Source organism: Gopherus flavomarginatus, chromosome 11 (genome assembly GCF_025201925.1).
Source record: "Gopherus flavomarginatus isolate rGopFla2 chromosome 11, rGopFla2.mat.asm, whole genome shotgun sequence".
Lineage (NCBI taxonomy): Eukaryota > Metazoa > Chordata > Testudines > Testudinidae > Gopherus > Gopherus flavomarginatus.
The window spans coordinates 24273867-24290594 of NC_066627.1; positions in this window are offsets into that span (position 1 = coordinate 24273867).

Consider the following 16728-nt stretch of genomic DNA (forward strand, 5'->3'; position numbering starts at 1 on the left):
CAACTCTAGGGAAAGCCTCTGAAAGAGAACAGACACGGAAAACCCATGATGCTTTTCAGAACTGAACTGCACTTTACCGTGGTCTAAACAATGGAGGACACAAGCTCACTCCATCCACACCCACACAGCATTGCATGGGCCTCAGGACAGATAGTCTCATCCAGCATTTCCCCATCTCACAGACGTTCCCTTCGGGATTCTATTTCGTGACAATGGTGTCTGTCTTCTGTAGGATTGATGGACTCAGCCTCTACTTCTCTTCTCAGGGTATGTCTACATCTACAATTTTGCAGCGCTGGTTGTTACAGCTGTATTAGTACAGCTGTATAGGGCCAGCGCTGCAGAGTGGCCACACTTACAGTAACCAGCGCTGCAAGTGGTGTTAGATGTGGCCACACTGCAGCGCTGTTGGGCGGCTTCAAGGGGGGTTCGGGGAATGCGAGAGCAAACCGGGGAAGGAGACCAGCTTGCCCGCGGTTTGCTCTCGCGTTCCCCGAACCCCGAGCAAGCAGGTCTCCTTCCCTGCGGTTTGCAGGGGGGTTCGGGGAACGCGAGAGCAAACCGGGGAAGGAGACCAGCTTTGCCGCGGTTTGCTCTCGCGTTCCCCGAACCACCCTGCAAACCGCAGGGAAGGAGACCTGCTTGCTCGGGGGTTCGGGGAACGCGAGAGCAAACCGGGGAAGGAGACCAGCTTCGCCGCAGTTTGCTATCGCGTTCCCGGAACCACCCAGCAAACCGCAGGGAAGGAGACCTGCTTGCTCGGGGGTTCGGGGAACGCGAGAGCAAACCGGGGAAGGAGACCAGCTTCGCCGCGGTTTGCTCTCGCGTTCCCCGACCCCCCCTGCAAACCGCAGGGAAGGAGACCTGCTTGCTCGGGGTTTGGGGAACGCGAGAGCAAACCGGGGAAGGAGACCAACTTGATTACCAGAGGCTTCCTCAGGTATGCTGGGATACCTGCTTATTCCACGGAGGTCAAGAAAAGCGCTGGTAAGTGTCTACACTTGATTACCAGCGCTGGATCACCAGCGCTGGATCCTCTACACCTGAGACAAAACGGGAGTACGGCCAGCGCTGCAAACAGGGAGTTGCAGTGCTGGTGATGCCCTGCAGATGTGTACACCTCCTAAGTTGCAGCGCTGTAACCCCCTCACCAGAGCTGCAACTTTGTGATGTAGACAAGCCCTCAGAAAGCTCTGAGTTGCAGGTTGCCAAACACAAGTCCCCCACAACCCATCTCACGTGCTCTAATAACTAATCCAGTATAAGCGTCCAGTAGCCTGTCTCCAGCTCATGTGTAAAAGCCCTGTCTGTGTAAAAACCCGATAGAATCCCCACGCTGCATGCTGGCAGATTACTGTGTCAAAAATGTGATCTTATTTGTGTCACGCAGTTTAATGTGTCATGGGACCCAAACCTATTGTCTTAATGCTCTTCTATCTCCCATTGGCTTCTCCCTATATGTACCCTAAACTGATAGTAACACTTCAACCTCATTGCCTTCCTCTGTAGGGTTACCCCTTTGATCCATTTCACCTCTGGAAATATAAAACAGGAAACAAGCTCTAACAGTTCTGATGCGGGAGTGGCACTACTTTCTCTTATGGCAGCACTGCAAGCAGTTTAAGAGGAAGGGACTAGAGGGATATTTTGCTGTAGATGTATCAGCAAAGATAAAGAAAGAGCAAAGAGGAGATAAAACCTCCCTATCTGGTTGGAAAATAACCAGTTACTGGGATAGAGACATGGCAAAAGCCTGGGTTTCTGGAGTACTTTCCGCTGCATTTTGGTGACAGTGGTGTTGGGGAATGATTCAGCTTCTTCCAGGTCTCCTTTTTAGTGGGGATCTTGATTATTCCAGCAGCATCTAGAGCCGCCAACTGAGATCAGGGACCCACTGTGCTAGGAGCTGTACATACACAGAAAGTGACGGGTCTTGTCCCAAAGACTTTCCATTACTTTTTAATGGAAATAATGTTAGTATTTCACTAATCTGTTTAGCTTTTGCAGCCCTCTTGTCCTTCCTTTCCAGGGCAGGCATGCCTTCTAAAACAGAGCGCCATGCTGCAAGGTCAGGCTGCACAGAGAAGAATGAAATACCATTGACCCTGTGAGGAGCAGCAGCAGCAGAAATTGCCAGCACAGTTGTTGCCATACCATTTGAGTGCTGTGGCATATGGAGAACTCCAAGGTCGGATAGCACTCTTTAGGGAAACAGTCTGCCTCAGCTTCGGTGGTTCTCTGACTGGTCTGTGGAGCATTTCCAGATGGTCAGTAGAGCTGCTTCTATAACAATGGTGCAGCATCTGTCAGTGTTCAAACAGGGATGCTCCCTGGGAGCTGGAGTCAAGTCTGTGTCTCTTTCAGGGTTTTCAGAGTCTTTTGCGACCAGCTAAACTCAAAACCCAAGTCCTTGTCAGCATTCTGCACCACATCTCTCTGGTCCCATTAGCGTAAACTCAACCACAATCACGTCTGCAGATGACGTTGAAATTGGAGTGGTGGAAGACAGAACTAAATTGCAAAGTAACCTGGGGAGAGACAAAAGCACTGAGGGTATGGCTACACTTACATTTCTGCAGCGCTGGGAGTTACAGCTGTGTTCGTACAGCTGTGTAGGGCCAGCGCTGCAGTGTGGCCACATGGACAGCTACCAGCGCTGCAGTGTGGCCACATTTGCAGCGCTGTTGGGAGTGGTGCATTGTGGGCAGCTATCCCACAGAGCACCTCGTCCCATTTTGGCGCTGTGGCTTGTGGGAAGGGGACGGAAGGGTGCGGGTCTTTCCGCTTCCTGTTCCAACGCCCCGTGGTGCTTTGCTACACATTCCAAGCAGTTTGGTGGCATTGTGAGTCTGCAGCGCAATTTCTGTTACAAATGGAGCCCGAGCTGCTGAGGACCTTGCTGATGAATGTTGCCAGCACATCACATTTGGCAGTGGAGCTATTCCTTCAGCTCCAAAGTGACAGTGAGGAGTCAGACGATCATATTGATTCGCCTGACGTGCAAGACACTAAATTGCTTGTGGCAGTAACAGACGTGCTCAGCACCGTGGAACGCCGCCTTTGGGCTCGGGAAACGAGCACTGAGTGGTGGGATCACATCGTCCTGCAAGCCTGGGATGACGAGCAGTGGCTGCAGAACTTTCGGATGAGAAAAGCCACTTTCATGGGACTGTGTGCTGAGCTCGCCCCTACCCTGCGGCACAAGGACACGAGATTGAGAGCTGCCCTGCCAGTGGAGAAGCGGGTGGCTATTGCGATCTGGAAGCTGGCAAATCCAGACAGCTACCGATCGGTCGTGAACCAGTTTGGAGTGGGAAAGTTGACCGTTGGAATAGTGTTGATGCAAGTTTGCACGGCCATAAATTGTACCCTGCTAAGAAGAACCATGACTCTGGGGAACGTGCAGGACATTGTGGATGGCTTTGCACAAATAGGTTTCCCTAACTGTGGAGACACAATAGATGGGATGCATATTCCTATTCTGGCACCACCTCACCTGCCATCCGAGTACATTAATCGCAAGGGGTATTTCTCTGTGGTTCTCCAAGCGCTTGTGGATCACCGTTGGCGTTTCACTGACATTTACTCAGGATGGCCTGGAAAGGTGCATGATGCACGCATCTTTCGGAACAGTGCCCTGTTCAGGAAGCTGCTGGCTGGGACTTTTTTCCCAGACCGCAAAATCACAGTAGGGGACGTCGAAATGCCCATTGTGATCCTTGGAGACCCCGCTTACCCCTTAATGCCATGGTTCATGAAACCGTATACAGGGAAGCTTGACAGGAGCAAGGACCGGTTCAACTACAGGCTGAGCCGGTGCAGAATGACTGTGGAGTGTGCTTTTGGCCGTTTAAAGGGTCGCTGGAGGGGGAAAGCAGCATCTCCGCTGTTATATCTGCATGCTGTACCCTCCATAATATTTGTGAAGGGAAGGGTGAAACATTCAGTGAGGAATGGACCTCCGAGGTTCGAAGCCTAGAGGCTGAATTTGCACAGCCAGAGAGCAGGGCTACTAGAGAGGCCCAGCAAAGGGCTTCAAGGATTAGGGATGCCTTAAGGGAGCAATTTGAGGCTGAAAGCCAACAGTAATGTTTGGTGCCTTTGCTGTGCCCGTTTTTCCCTTGGGGTACAGTATTTTTCACTTTCTACAATAATAAAAAATGTTTTAAAAGCCAAGAAATCATTTATTCAAAATACAGTACATAAAAGGGCAGGGGGGTAGGGTGGTGGACTGTACATTCAGAGGTTTGAATATGTCCTGCTTGGATTGCTGTTCAATGCCTGCTGCACTTCAGGATTAATATGCTGCATTGTGATGGGAGTTGAGTGCATAGGGTAAGGGTTGTAGTTCTCAGGGCTGGTAGGTGAACGTACAGGTGTTGAGGGCAGCTGGTAGTGGTAAGAACCAGGCTGCTGGAGAAAGGTGTTTTGTGCAAACACTGGGGAACAAGGGAGAGAGCTTTTGGAGGGGTGGGGATTACCATGGTACTGATCTGCCTGCATGGCTACGAGAGACTGCATACAGTCTGTTTGGTGAGCCAGGAGGCTTATCAGCTGCTTTGTGCTTTTCTTGGTAGCCAATTCCTTTCTCCTGCTTTGTGTTTGCCTCCACTCATGCATATTCTCTCTCCAGTCCTGCAGCCTCTTACTGTCTCTGGCATACTGATTCATAACTGCTTTGATCAAATCTTCTTTTGATTTCTTAGGATTTCTCCTCAAGTTCTGCAGTCTTCGCACAGGCGGTGATAGGGCTGGAGGATTCAAGGATACTTAAAATAACAGAAATAGAAACATTTAATACAGAGGCTACATTGTTATTATCACAGTGAAGGAGGTTGTAGACTATTTGTAGCATCATGTACACATACCAAACATAACACAGAGAGGCCACGGCAGCGAAGGCATGGCGAGTAATGGGGTGAGTGTTTCTGCCGCGACTTCACCTGGGAAGGGGAACGGCCTCAGGGCTCACTGGGGATTCTGTGCATTGGGGAAAGCAGAGAGCAGCTGGGCGGGACCTGCACTGAACAACCCCCCCAATTGCCACAGCAGTTACTCCTCTGGGAAGGGGACTGCCTCAGGGCTCACTGGGGTTTCTGTGCATTGGGGAAAGCAGAGAGCAGCTGTGGGGGACCTGCACTGAACAACACCCCCAATTGCCACAGCAGTTACTCCTCTGGGAAGGGGAACTGCCTCAGGGCTCATTGGAGTTTCTGTACATTGGGGAAAGCAGAGAGCAGCTGGTGGGGACCTGCACTGAACAGTATCCCTACATTTTCAACAGGATTTTCTACTGCCAGATATATCACTGCTGCGTGTTACCTGGGAAGAGAGGGAGGGTCTTCTACAGCAATGTGGATTCCACCCTGGTCCCTATGCAGTTTGCCTGTGTGCAGCAATGGTCCCCCCACCCCTCGCGGCACAGTGGTGCGGATGAGTTAGCTGACTGGGACAAGGACCACGGTGGCTCTCCCTTTTTGCGCAAGCACATTGCCCACGCTCTGGCTGCAACTTTTGAAGAGATTACCGAGGCCGATTACAGAGATGTGATAGACCAAATCAATGGGCTATTCTACATTTAGGCATGCATGCAGGCAGCCATAACCCCCACCCTCCTCTCCCAAAACATTTCCATCCTAAAAATAAAATCTGCTTACCGGGAACCCGCTCCTCTGCTTCTTCTTCACCAACAAGTTCCAGCTGCTGCGACTGGCTAGCCTCCTCCTGGCTTGGAAAGAGCTCCTGACTGCATGCCTCCTGGGACTCCGGGGTGTCTCCCTCCATCCCAGTAGCCTCACTCTTGGCTTCCTCTACACCCTCCCCCACTTCTCCCTGCTCTGAACTCTCCATCATGCTCCTCAGATTGGCAGTGGGGTCACACCCAAGTATGGCATCCAGCTCCTTGTAAAAATGGCAGGTCGTGGGGGCAGCTCCTGAGCGGCAATTTCCCTCATGGGGTTTGCAATAGGTACTGCGCAGCTCCTTTACTTTTACCCTGCACTGCAAAGCGTCCCGTTCATGGCCTCTTAGCAGCAAGGACTTTGATATCTGCCCATAGGTATCATAATTTCTACGGCTGGAGCGCAGCTGTGACTGCACAGCTTCCTCACCCCAAACACTGTGAGATCCTGCAACTTGCAAGCGTTCCATGCTGGGGCTCGTTTGGGGAGTGGAGGCATGGTCACTGATTGATTGATTGATTGCACTCCACACCTGGCTGAGCAAACAGGAAGGGGCATTTAAAGGGCGGGTCACCTGAGCCCAGGGCAGTGGAGTGTGAAACGATGAGCAGAGTGGCTGAAAAGGTATGCTGGGATACCTCCTAATACCCTGGAGGCCAATAAAAGCGCTTTTGGTGTCTACACTTGATGACCAGCGCTGCATCATCAGTGCTGGAATCGCTACACCCCAGGCAGACCAAGTGTACAGCCAACGCTACAACCAGGGAGTTGCAGCGCTGGCCGTGCTTTGCAAGTGTGGACTCAGAGTGAGTTGCAGGCTGTAACCCCATCACCAGCGCTGCAACTCTCCAGTGTAGCCATGCCCTGAGAGGGTTTTGTGGGGAGGAGAGGAGAAAGGGATAAGAGGCTATGAAGGGAGGTTTGGTCCTGAAAATAAATGTTAAATCCAGCATACAGGAAAAGGAAACAATCAGTGAGATAAGACTAGACTGCCACACAGACTGCGTTCAAAGGGAGTTAATTTTTATTGTCTTCCTTTAAAGCTGTCCCAAGTGATAGAACTTCTTCATGTGAAGAAATTCTTCTGTTGTGTAGGGAAGGTATGGAACCAGAACTGGGAGGACAGGTGGGTCCATGAGAGAATCTCTGCCTAAGGAATGGCCAGTTATATGAAAAAGTGAGATTTATTGCAAATTCTTTAAGGTAAGGCAGGGGTTCTCAAATGGAGAAACATGACCCTTCAGGAGGTCAGAAGGTTATTACAGGGAGGGGTCACAAGCTGTCAGCCTCCCCCCACAACCTTGCTTCGCCTCCAGCATTTATACAAGTGTTAAATATAAAAAAAGTCTAACTCCATATGTTTAGTTTTAGTTTATAAAGGGGTGGGGGTCGCACTCAGAGGCTTGTTGTGTGAAAGTATCACCAGTGCAAAAGTTTGAGAACCACTGAAGTACAGGCTGTCCAGAAACTTTCCTTAGCTGCAGTCACATCTGGTAAAGAGCCCATTTTTTTCTCCTGCACTGTTCAACAGCATGCATGTTGCAACCAGACCATGTTTTCAATGATCTGAGCAGCACAGCTCCAGAGAGGACACAGTCTGCCTTTCCTACAGGCGATCTGGCCATCTAAACCAGACACTGGACAATCAGCCTTTTGTATTTTAAGGGTGATGGTGGTGGGATAATGCTCTTTCTACAGAAAGTCTGTCTATCGTGCCTCCTCCTCTCCAGACATCTGCCTGCAGCTGGTGTAGGTAGCAAACACAAACTGAAATCTGTCCGCCAAATATATCCAGCTGTACACTAGCTACTGCAGATCCAACCACAGCAAAGCACAGCATGGGATTCTACAACGGATGGACCGAGGAACCCATCTCTCTCAAACCCCTCCACCCCTTGTACTCCCTGTTCAATCCGTCAGTCCCCCAACTGATATTAAAAATAGCATGTGCTTATGGAAGACTTTTCTGAGCTCCTTGCAGTATTGGGGTCTATTATATTATAAAGCTTTTTTTATAGTATACCCGAGTAACTCTCGTACAAAATTCCTCAAAGATACGAAAAGACACGTCTCTTCAGAAAGGCCAACAACTCAAAGCAAAAAGGGAGTTTCTAGCCCAAATCCTTCTTGAGACTGTATGAGCCAAACAAGATTTTGGCATTTAATTCGTCTTTGACTACTAGCAGTAAATATGCCCAATGGCTTGTGATGGGATGTTAGATGGGGTGGGAGCTGAGTTACTACAGAGAATTCTTTTCTGAGTGCTGGCTGGTGAGTCTTGCCCACATGTTCAGGGTTTAGCTGATCGCCATATTTGGGGTCAGGAAGGAATTTTCCTCCAGGGCAGATTGGCAGAGGCCCTGAGGGTTTTCACCTTCCTCTGCAGTGTGGGGCATGGGTCACTTGCTAGAAGGTTCTCTGCACCCTGAAGTCTTTAAACCATGATTTGAGGACTTCAATGGCTCAGACACAGATTTGATACAGGAGTGGGTGGGTGAGTCTGTGGCCTGCATTGTGCAGGAGCTCAGACTAGATGATCATAATGGTCCCTTCTGACTTTAAAGTCAATGATTCTATGAATTCCAGATGTTTTTTTAAGACACCCTAACGTTGAAGTCCTTTTCTGAATTTTATCCCAGAGAACTATCTGAGGATGAGCTGTGGCATATGGAAGTTAGTTTATTTTGTTAAGTCAGGCTGTCACAAGGTGCTTTACTCATCACTGAGTTGGCGCCTCCTTCTAGCAATCCTGGGGCTTTGCTCTGCCCAGTTCAGCACCCCCTTTCCGGTCTTCCAAAGTGCAGTTCTCCTCCCGCTCACGAAGTCACAGTGCAACTACTTCATTACTTGGCCCTTTTGGCCAGGTCACCCTGAGATTTGCCCTTCTGGGGGAGTGTAGCGAGGTAATGACTCACCAGTGCAGCGCCTCCTGCTGGCCATCTGGGAATTAGCTCTTTTCCAGCATACAGCGCACCCTCTCCTGGCTGGTGGCTCACCTCCCTCAGGCCATGTCCCTGCCAGATCCCAGTGCCCCTTCCCTCAGGGTTCTGCCTCCAGCAGTATCCCCTTACTCTGGGGTTCTCCTCCCAAGGGAACACCCAATCCTCTAAACCCACCTGGCCTCAGTGGCTACTGCCAGTCCTCGTCCAGCCCCCACTCACTGGAGCAGACTGCAGTCTGTAATCACCACTCATCATTGGCATGGGGTTAGGACCTGCTGCCTTTGCCTATTCTCAGGCTGTATCTCTGTAGCCCCAGTACCTTTGTAGGCCTTTACCAAGGCCTGCAGCCTGGGAGTTTACCAGGCTGGAGCTCCCCAGCTCCCTTGCCCTATTTCCCAGTGCTACTTCACCTCAGGTACCTTGCACCAAGCAGCTAGCCCTTCCCACTCCAGTGCTAGAGTGAGACTCCTCTTTCAGTTCTTGGCCCACAGCCCTCTTATCAGGGCCAGCTGGGCCCTAACTGAGCTGGCCACAGCTGTGGCTGATTCCCAATTCAGCCTAACTTAGCTGCTTTTAACCCCTGCCTATCAAAGTGGGGCAGCTGCCCCACTACAGGGAGTCTTTCAAAGTCCTTCTGTACTAGCAGCATGAGGCAGTCCTCATATCCACTGCCTTGACTATGTCACTCCTGCCATGACTCAGGCAGTTGTCTCATTCACTGCCCCAGCAATTCCACTATGCAGTGGAGGGCAGTGGAACCCAGGCCGGCCTTCTGCTTTAGGTTCTGTCCAAGGCACTACAGTGAGCACTTAAAGTCTGTGGTTATAGCTACCATACCGCTCTTGCCCCGTACTACTTCCTACAATGCTTCCCCAAGCTTTTCATTCTCCAGCCTTCCTAGTCAGACCCCCTCTCTTAGGGCTGAAGGTAAACTCTTTCTCGGAGTGAGTGGTTGGTTCTTCCCTTCCCTCAGGGAGCAAGACTACAGCCTTCTTCCCTGCAGCCTTATGCTTCAGACAGTCTTTGCAGAACCCTATCTGTTCTTCTCTTCATTTTCATCGTGTCTGCAGGGGAGATAAAGTAGAAACTAAACCTGAAGAACTGCTCCATATTTGTCCGGACATTATGCAGGATAGCTGCACGGTCATTCAAAACTCCCTTTCACTCCTGCAGCATTTCCAGGGGGACCATCTTGGTGAATAACTTCACAGAGAACCTTGCTGGTCTGCCCTTTGCCTTTTTTGAATACGGCCATGTTTTGCCTCCCAGTCACCTGCCTCAGGGTAATGTCAACAAATGCAGGACAACCTAAAGGTACCTAGAGGGGGCTATTACCCAGCTTGCCCCCAGATACCACCCACTAACCCCCTGACATCATATAAGAACCTTCCAGGCATAGCAAAACTGCAAAGCCAGACCTGAAACATAATTTCCAACCAGTGGTTTCCCCAGGAATTGAAATGGGGGGTGGGGTGGGGGGTGTTCAAATATACAGTGTGTGTGTGTGTAAGGGCCAATGAGGGGTGAGACTGTGAGGGGGAAGGTGGGCTGTATGGCACCATAGTGAAAACTGAAAAATGTTTTATGACCATTTTATTAGATTTAACTCATGTTTTAAAATCATCACACAAATTAAAGTTGGCTACTCAAGCCTTCTATGAAGCACAACGTCTACGTCCTTCTTGGTTTCGTGTTATAATTTTGCACAACTCTGTCAATGAACTTCTTGAATGCAATGCGTTCATCTTTGGTGGCTTCATGTGTGTCCGGTACTTCCATTCCTTCAACTGATATGCTCATTAGTTCATTCACATGATTAGACAGAAGGCAACTTCTTTCAGAACACAAAATTATATTCAATGATGAAAAAGAACGCTCAACTGTAACTGTTGTGACTGGGGATAGCAAGAGGTGAATTCCTACTTCTTTCATCCAAGGAAACAGAACACAAAGATTGGGTCGAGCCACTAGTGGTGATAAAAAAGAAATTGAAGTCAAATCTTCATTCATCGTAGGATATTCCACTCTGTGTTCAAATCCTCTATTCTGTCCTGATCACATGGCAGCCCCATTGCTGGTAGTGCCTCACTCCACTCAACTGTTGGTGTTTTATAGGACAGGCATCTGAAAAAGCTATGTAGAGGTTGAGTAGAATCTAGAAGTCACTGTTGTCGATTCTTAAGAACCAAGTGTGTGTACTTTTTCAGTTGTCTTAACAAACATTTCTTGTCTTCTTCACTTAAGGATTCAACATAAATGCCTTCATTGGTCAAATTCTGGACTGAAGTCTTTGCTTCTTCTAGTACTTTTTCAATGGATAGCTTTCTGATTGATCCAAATGTAGCTTCTATTGCTGAACAAAGATCTACTACTGTTGTAGCAGATGCCTGGATGGCAATGTTTAATGACCCAAGTGGTTTCAACAGTAGACTTATGAGACAGAGTGAATGGCAATAGTCTTCTCTGAACGTAGTAGCAAAAGTAATCTACAAGCCTCACTATTTAGATCCATCCCATCTTGGTAGATACTTTTCAAAGCCAGTAATAATGGCTGGAGTAATTTTCAGACAACTGCCAAGGATCACTCATGAGAAAGCCAGCGGGTTTTCCCAGGTTGGACTAATTTGAACTTCAGTCTCAGTGTATCTTCTATATTTTCCAAGATATGCAGTCTTTTTGGACTCTTGCTGAAAAAAGAATATAATGAAGACATTACATTTATAGCTTTTAAATGTCTTTTGTAGATTCTGCAGCTCATACTAGTGCTAGTTGGAGTAGATGGCCTCTGCAGTGTGTATAGGAGAGACTAGGGTTACACTTTTCTCTGAGCAAAGCTTGTACTCCACCATGTCTTCCAGAGAAGTTTGCAGCTCCATCAAATGCACAAGCAGCCATCTGTTTGAGGTCCAATTGATAAGCATTTAACTCTTCTAAGATGTGGTTTGTCACAGATACAGCCAATGTGTCTTCTATAACTTGAACATCTAGAAATGCATCTACTGGCCTACCACTGACATCAAGATAACGTACACAATGACTTAATACTTAATGCCCATTTGCATCAGTGCATTCATCAGCCATGTATGCAAATGTTTTGAATGTGGTGAGAGAGTTCTTCACTTTTTCAACTGTTGAGTCTTTCACTGTTGCACCGCATGCTTCTAGCCAGCCAGTTGAGTTTCTTGCAGAAAGATAGTGAGCATTTGCTGGGCTTGTTCAGAACCAGAGTTCAACTTCAGGATGAACAAGTGACAATGCACTTAACATTGGCCTCTAGTTTGTAGTGTGTGGTACCTCTTGCTTAAATAGAAGTAGGATGCCACAGCCATGTTTGTTTAGTAGACCTGTACTTAGCCTGAGCCAATCAGCACAGGATAAGTACAGTTCTACAGCCCTTTACTCATACAGTAAGAACAACAACATTTCATTCCCCCCCCACACACACACACACATTCAAGTGATTTGTAGTCCGACCGCAGCCAAAAGCCATCACTTGGGCAACACAGCTCTGTTTGCTGGATACCTAGGTAGATTAGGTGTGAATGTAAATACAATCTGGTCCTGAAGCCTTTCCCCCCCAGCCCTAGCTCATCACTAGCTGTTAGGGAGAGCTCATTTAAACTTTGTTTACAAATCATCATTTGAAATTATTAAGTTGGCCAACATCACCAAAATGAATGCACTGACATTGTCATAAAAAACAACAGCTGTATAAGGAAGCTAGTCTATGTTCATACTTTTCAAATCCGTTATACTTTTTCAGATACACGTATTTTATCATACACTGTATATGCTTTTAAAGTGTGTATTAATGTTTCAGTTTCAATTTAAATTTTCAAACAGTCACTAAATTGGCATGTAACTAGTTCACAAAACTGGCGGGGAGGGGTGTTGGGGAAATTTGGGGGGATGTAGAGAAATCACTGTTTCCAACCTCCTACCTCACCACCACCACCTTTCCTTTCATGGCCAAATGGCCAAGCCAAACAGCACATACAACAGACAAAAATCCCTACGTGGCCCTCTTCACACACACACCACTTACTATCTATGAGGTCCCCCGAGACTGGGATTCTTCCCAGGGAAGGACAGGCAGAAATATGTATTGAAGTGGCTGTCACAATATCTCTGAAATATGAACAATAATCACTTGTGGGGGTTTTGCGCTCACACAGCCACAGTCCCTGCTCCAGCCAGACCCTCTAGGACAGGGCCTTTACCAACAGTCAAGCGACTGGCCAACTTGACTCATGTTGACATGTTCATGGCTCTCAGTGCTGAGTCTCATAAACCCCAGAAAGCAGCAGAGAGGTGGAGGCAGTACTGGAGGATGCAGAGCAAAATCAACAGGGAGGTTTCCAGAAAGAGTGGCCAAGGACAGCATTGCCATGACAAAGTCAGTAATGAAAAAGACCGGGAGATGCGGAGGCAGTTCCTGGAGCCAATACACAGCCACAATGCCCTGCTGCAGTACTATTAGGGGAGTAGGCAATGCAGTGCAAACCAACTCCCCGTCATGTTATGCAGCCCCTGGACAATACCAGCTACTGGAAACAGCAGCAACTCCTCCCCACTGTACTCTGCAGCATTACTCCCAGGGGCCACTTCCTTCCCAGACACTAGCTCAAAGAACTGAGAACAGCTGTGCCTGGGAGCCTGGCTCTTTTGAGCCCTGGCTCTAGCCCCCTGGGGAACTTTGAGCCTCAACACCAGAATAGTCATGAACAAGAAAAGGCAGAGAGGAAAGCATGCTCGCCGGTGACATTAACCCTCTCCCGCTGCGTTCTGCTTCATTTCATTCAAGGATTCTTTGTAGTTGCTGCATAAGATTGTTGTTTAATAATAAAAACCGGTTGTTTTGTTATCGTTTCAGGTATAGGTTCTTTGTTTGTTACATAATACATTGCTGTTTAATAATAATAACCTTGAAAGCATAAGGAGTCCACAATGCATTTTACACAGACAATTGTTACCTTTGAAATAATTCATAGGGTTTTGCAAAACTATCTAGGCAAAGACACAAGGCAAAATAAGAGTTGCCACAATGTTACATGTTCACTGTCCAAAACAGCACTGAAGTGCTCACAGTCCTTCCCTGCCCCGCCCTCCCCTCCCAGGTTAACAGCTGGATACACAGCTGTACAATTTCAGGCATGAAAGTCAAAACAAGAGCAATAGACATCCCTGGCAATATTGCCCTGGCCGTTTCCATTTTCTGTGAGACACACTGCTCGTTGCTGAAACCACTGAGTAAGTCTCTGCATCTCAGCCTCCCACCTACAGTTCAGGACTTCTCACTCACTCATATATATTACGCAAAACACAACATGTTGCTATAACACTGCTCTACAGCCAAAATGCTTCTGAAATAAATGTAGTCCAACTTTACTAATTATGGGTCACTGAGAACGAAAATGATGCTTAAAATTGTTGATTGGCTCGAGTTTTCAAGATATGCTGTTGGGTCAGTATATACGAACCTTGACTTGGGAATGGCGGAGGATAAGTGAGTTATAAAGGGAAGGGGTCTCAATTTAAACCAGAAATGACTAAAATACATCTTTGACTGGATCTATGAATAAATCTATGACTGGGTTTGGACAGTACTTGCTTTTTAGGCAAAACAATGAATGATGTAATCTGAAGCTGGTACTGCATCATACATGATATGAATTGCATCATGTTATTCCTAGAAGTCATGGATGATGCAATCATAAGGAAGCTTACATCACTCTGCTGAACAAATTGCCCTATATCAGCTCTAGAAATCATATAGTGTCGTGCTCTCTTATTTGTCAGTTTGATTTTGCAAAGGGATACATTTCTGTTTAGCCAAAGTGAGCAGAGATGCCTCGTACTTGTGTGAACAGTGCAGATAACTTCTGCTATGTTTGTGGTGAAGTGACTTTTGCATCATAAAAGCGCAGTATAAGCACTATGGTTAAGAAAGCCTATAACCTTTATTTTGGCTGCAAAATTGGAGATCAGGACAAGAGGTGGACCCCAAACATATGCTGCAACACTTGTGCAACAAATCTTGGCCAGTGGTTGAACAGGAAAAGGAAATCTATGCCTTTTGCAGTGCCAATGATTTGGAGAGAGCCAACAGATCATCCCAGCAATTGTTACTTCTGCATGGTGCCTCCAGCTGGGAAAGGTGTGTCAAAGAAGAAAAAGTGGACTGTGCATTATCCAAACATTCCATCAGCTATACGCCCAGTACCCCATGGAGAAGGACTGCCAGTTCCTGATGCACCAGAATCGTTCTCACTTGAGTCAGACGAGGAAGAGGAAGAGAATGAAACTTCTGGTCCTGAACCATCAATTTCACAGGACCCACATTTTCTCCCATCCTCCTCCTCTGAATCACACCTCATAACACAAGGTGAACTGAATGACCTTGTCAGAGATTTGGAACTACCCAAGAGTAAGGCAGAGGTGTTGGGCTCCAGACTACAGCAGTGGAATCTCCTGCCAGGAGGAGGAGCAGGCTATCAGGGCAAATGGAGCCCATCAATGCTTGCAGACTATTGCTGGACAGTGACAAGAGATGCTCCATTTAATGAATACAAGAGACAAGCCAAGAAGCGCTGAGTAGACACTGAATAGGACTAAACTATGTACATAATAGTTTTTTTGCCTTTTGTTTCATAATAAATTTTATTTATATAACCCTTTTGCTGATTTTTAAAGTGTTACATAAACAGGACAGGTGAACTATTATCATGTAAAGCAACCATAAACACATGAAAAGACCTAGGTTTACAATTTATGATTAAAACTCTACTATCTACACAATATACATAAACATAAAATGTAAAAACTTAAATATCTCAGAAACAGTAGCCAATCAGTTGTTTTAATTGTCATATTTGAATTCAGCACATCAAAATACATAATAAATATCACATTTTATCTCTGAAGCAGACGACTTCTCAAAAATTGTAGACCAGTGTAATCTTTGGCACCCTTTTTTCCTGCTGTTTCCAACCTATTCCACAAACATGCCACTTTCCTTTCCAGTAGCCAGACACACTCTCCACTGCCATTCTGCAGCTTCTGAGGCGATAGTTAAACAGTTCCTTCCTTCTGCCCTGTCGGCCTGTGAATGGCTTCATTAACCAGGTAAGCCGGGTCTCCCAGGATAACTGGAGCAGTGTCCCACCATTAATGTACATAGCAATCCTGGGGCCAAATAGTCTTTTCTCCATTAAGGTAACAGAGCTGAATTCTGAGAGATCTTAGAATCGTGGACCTTCCAGGCCACTCATCATTTATGTCTGTAAACCTGCCACAGTGGCCAACCAACCCTGGAAGCCCCATGGAGAAACAGCTCTTTCTGTCTATAAATTCTGAGCCCTGCTGGGAGGGACAAATAATTGGCACATGGGGCCCTATCAGTTGCTCCAGAAGAGTCTGGGAACCTCACATGTGCAAAGCCATCAGTGATCTCCTCGCCTTTACCAAGTTTTATAAGGTGGTGCAACAGTGCCTTTATCGGAGCACCACACACCTGCAGGACAAGGGCCACAACAGTCAATTCCCCTCCCCACCCCAACCAAACTGGCTGACTATGGACTGATAGAATTCAGAGTGACCAGCATCCAGATGGCAATGGCGACCCACTTCTCAATGAGTGTGGGGTACCACATTTGTACACTGCAGCTCCAGGATTAGGTTAGCACAGATCTCAAGAAAGGCTGCCTTCAGCATGCTGAAATTCCTTCACCACTGCTAGTCATCCCAAGTCTGCAGAACAAGCCCTTCCTCTCACTCCAGGCTGGTTTCCTGCGCCCAGAAATGGCACTGCACAGCATGAAGTTCCTCCAGGAGCTGCTCCTGTATTATCAGTTGCTCAGTGTCCTCCTTCTCCCTTCTCTTCCTTGTCCTCATCCCACGTCCTCTGCCACTCAAGCTCTTTCTGCTGGTACATCATCTGCTCAGTGGTGCAGCGAGTGGAGTCCAAATCTGAATTCATCTAGCTTTGCGTGCTGAAATACCGCCCAAGTATCCTCTGTGTCATCGCGGCTGCCAGCATAGCGGTGAAGAGCATTGTTGGGTCTATGCTGGCTGACAGAAATGGTGCTGCTCCCCCTGGCCAGAAA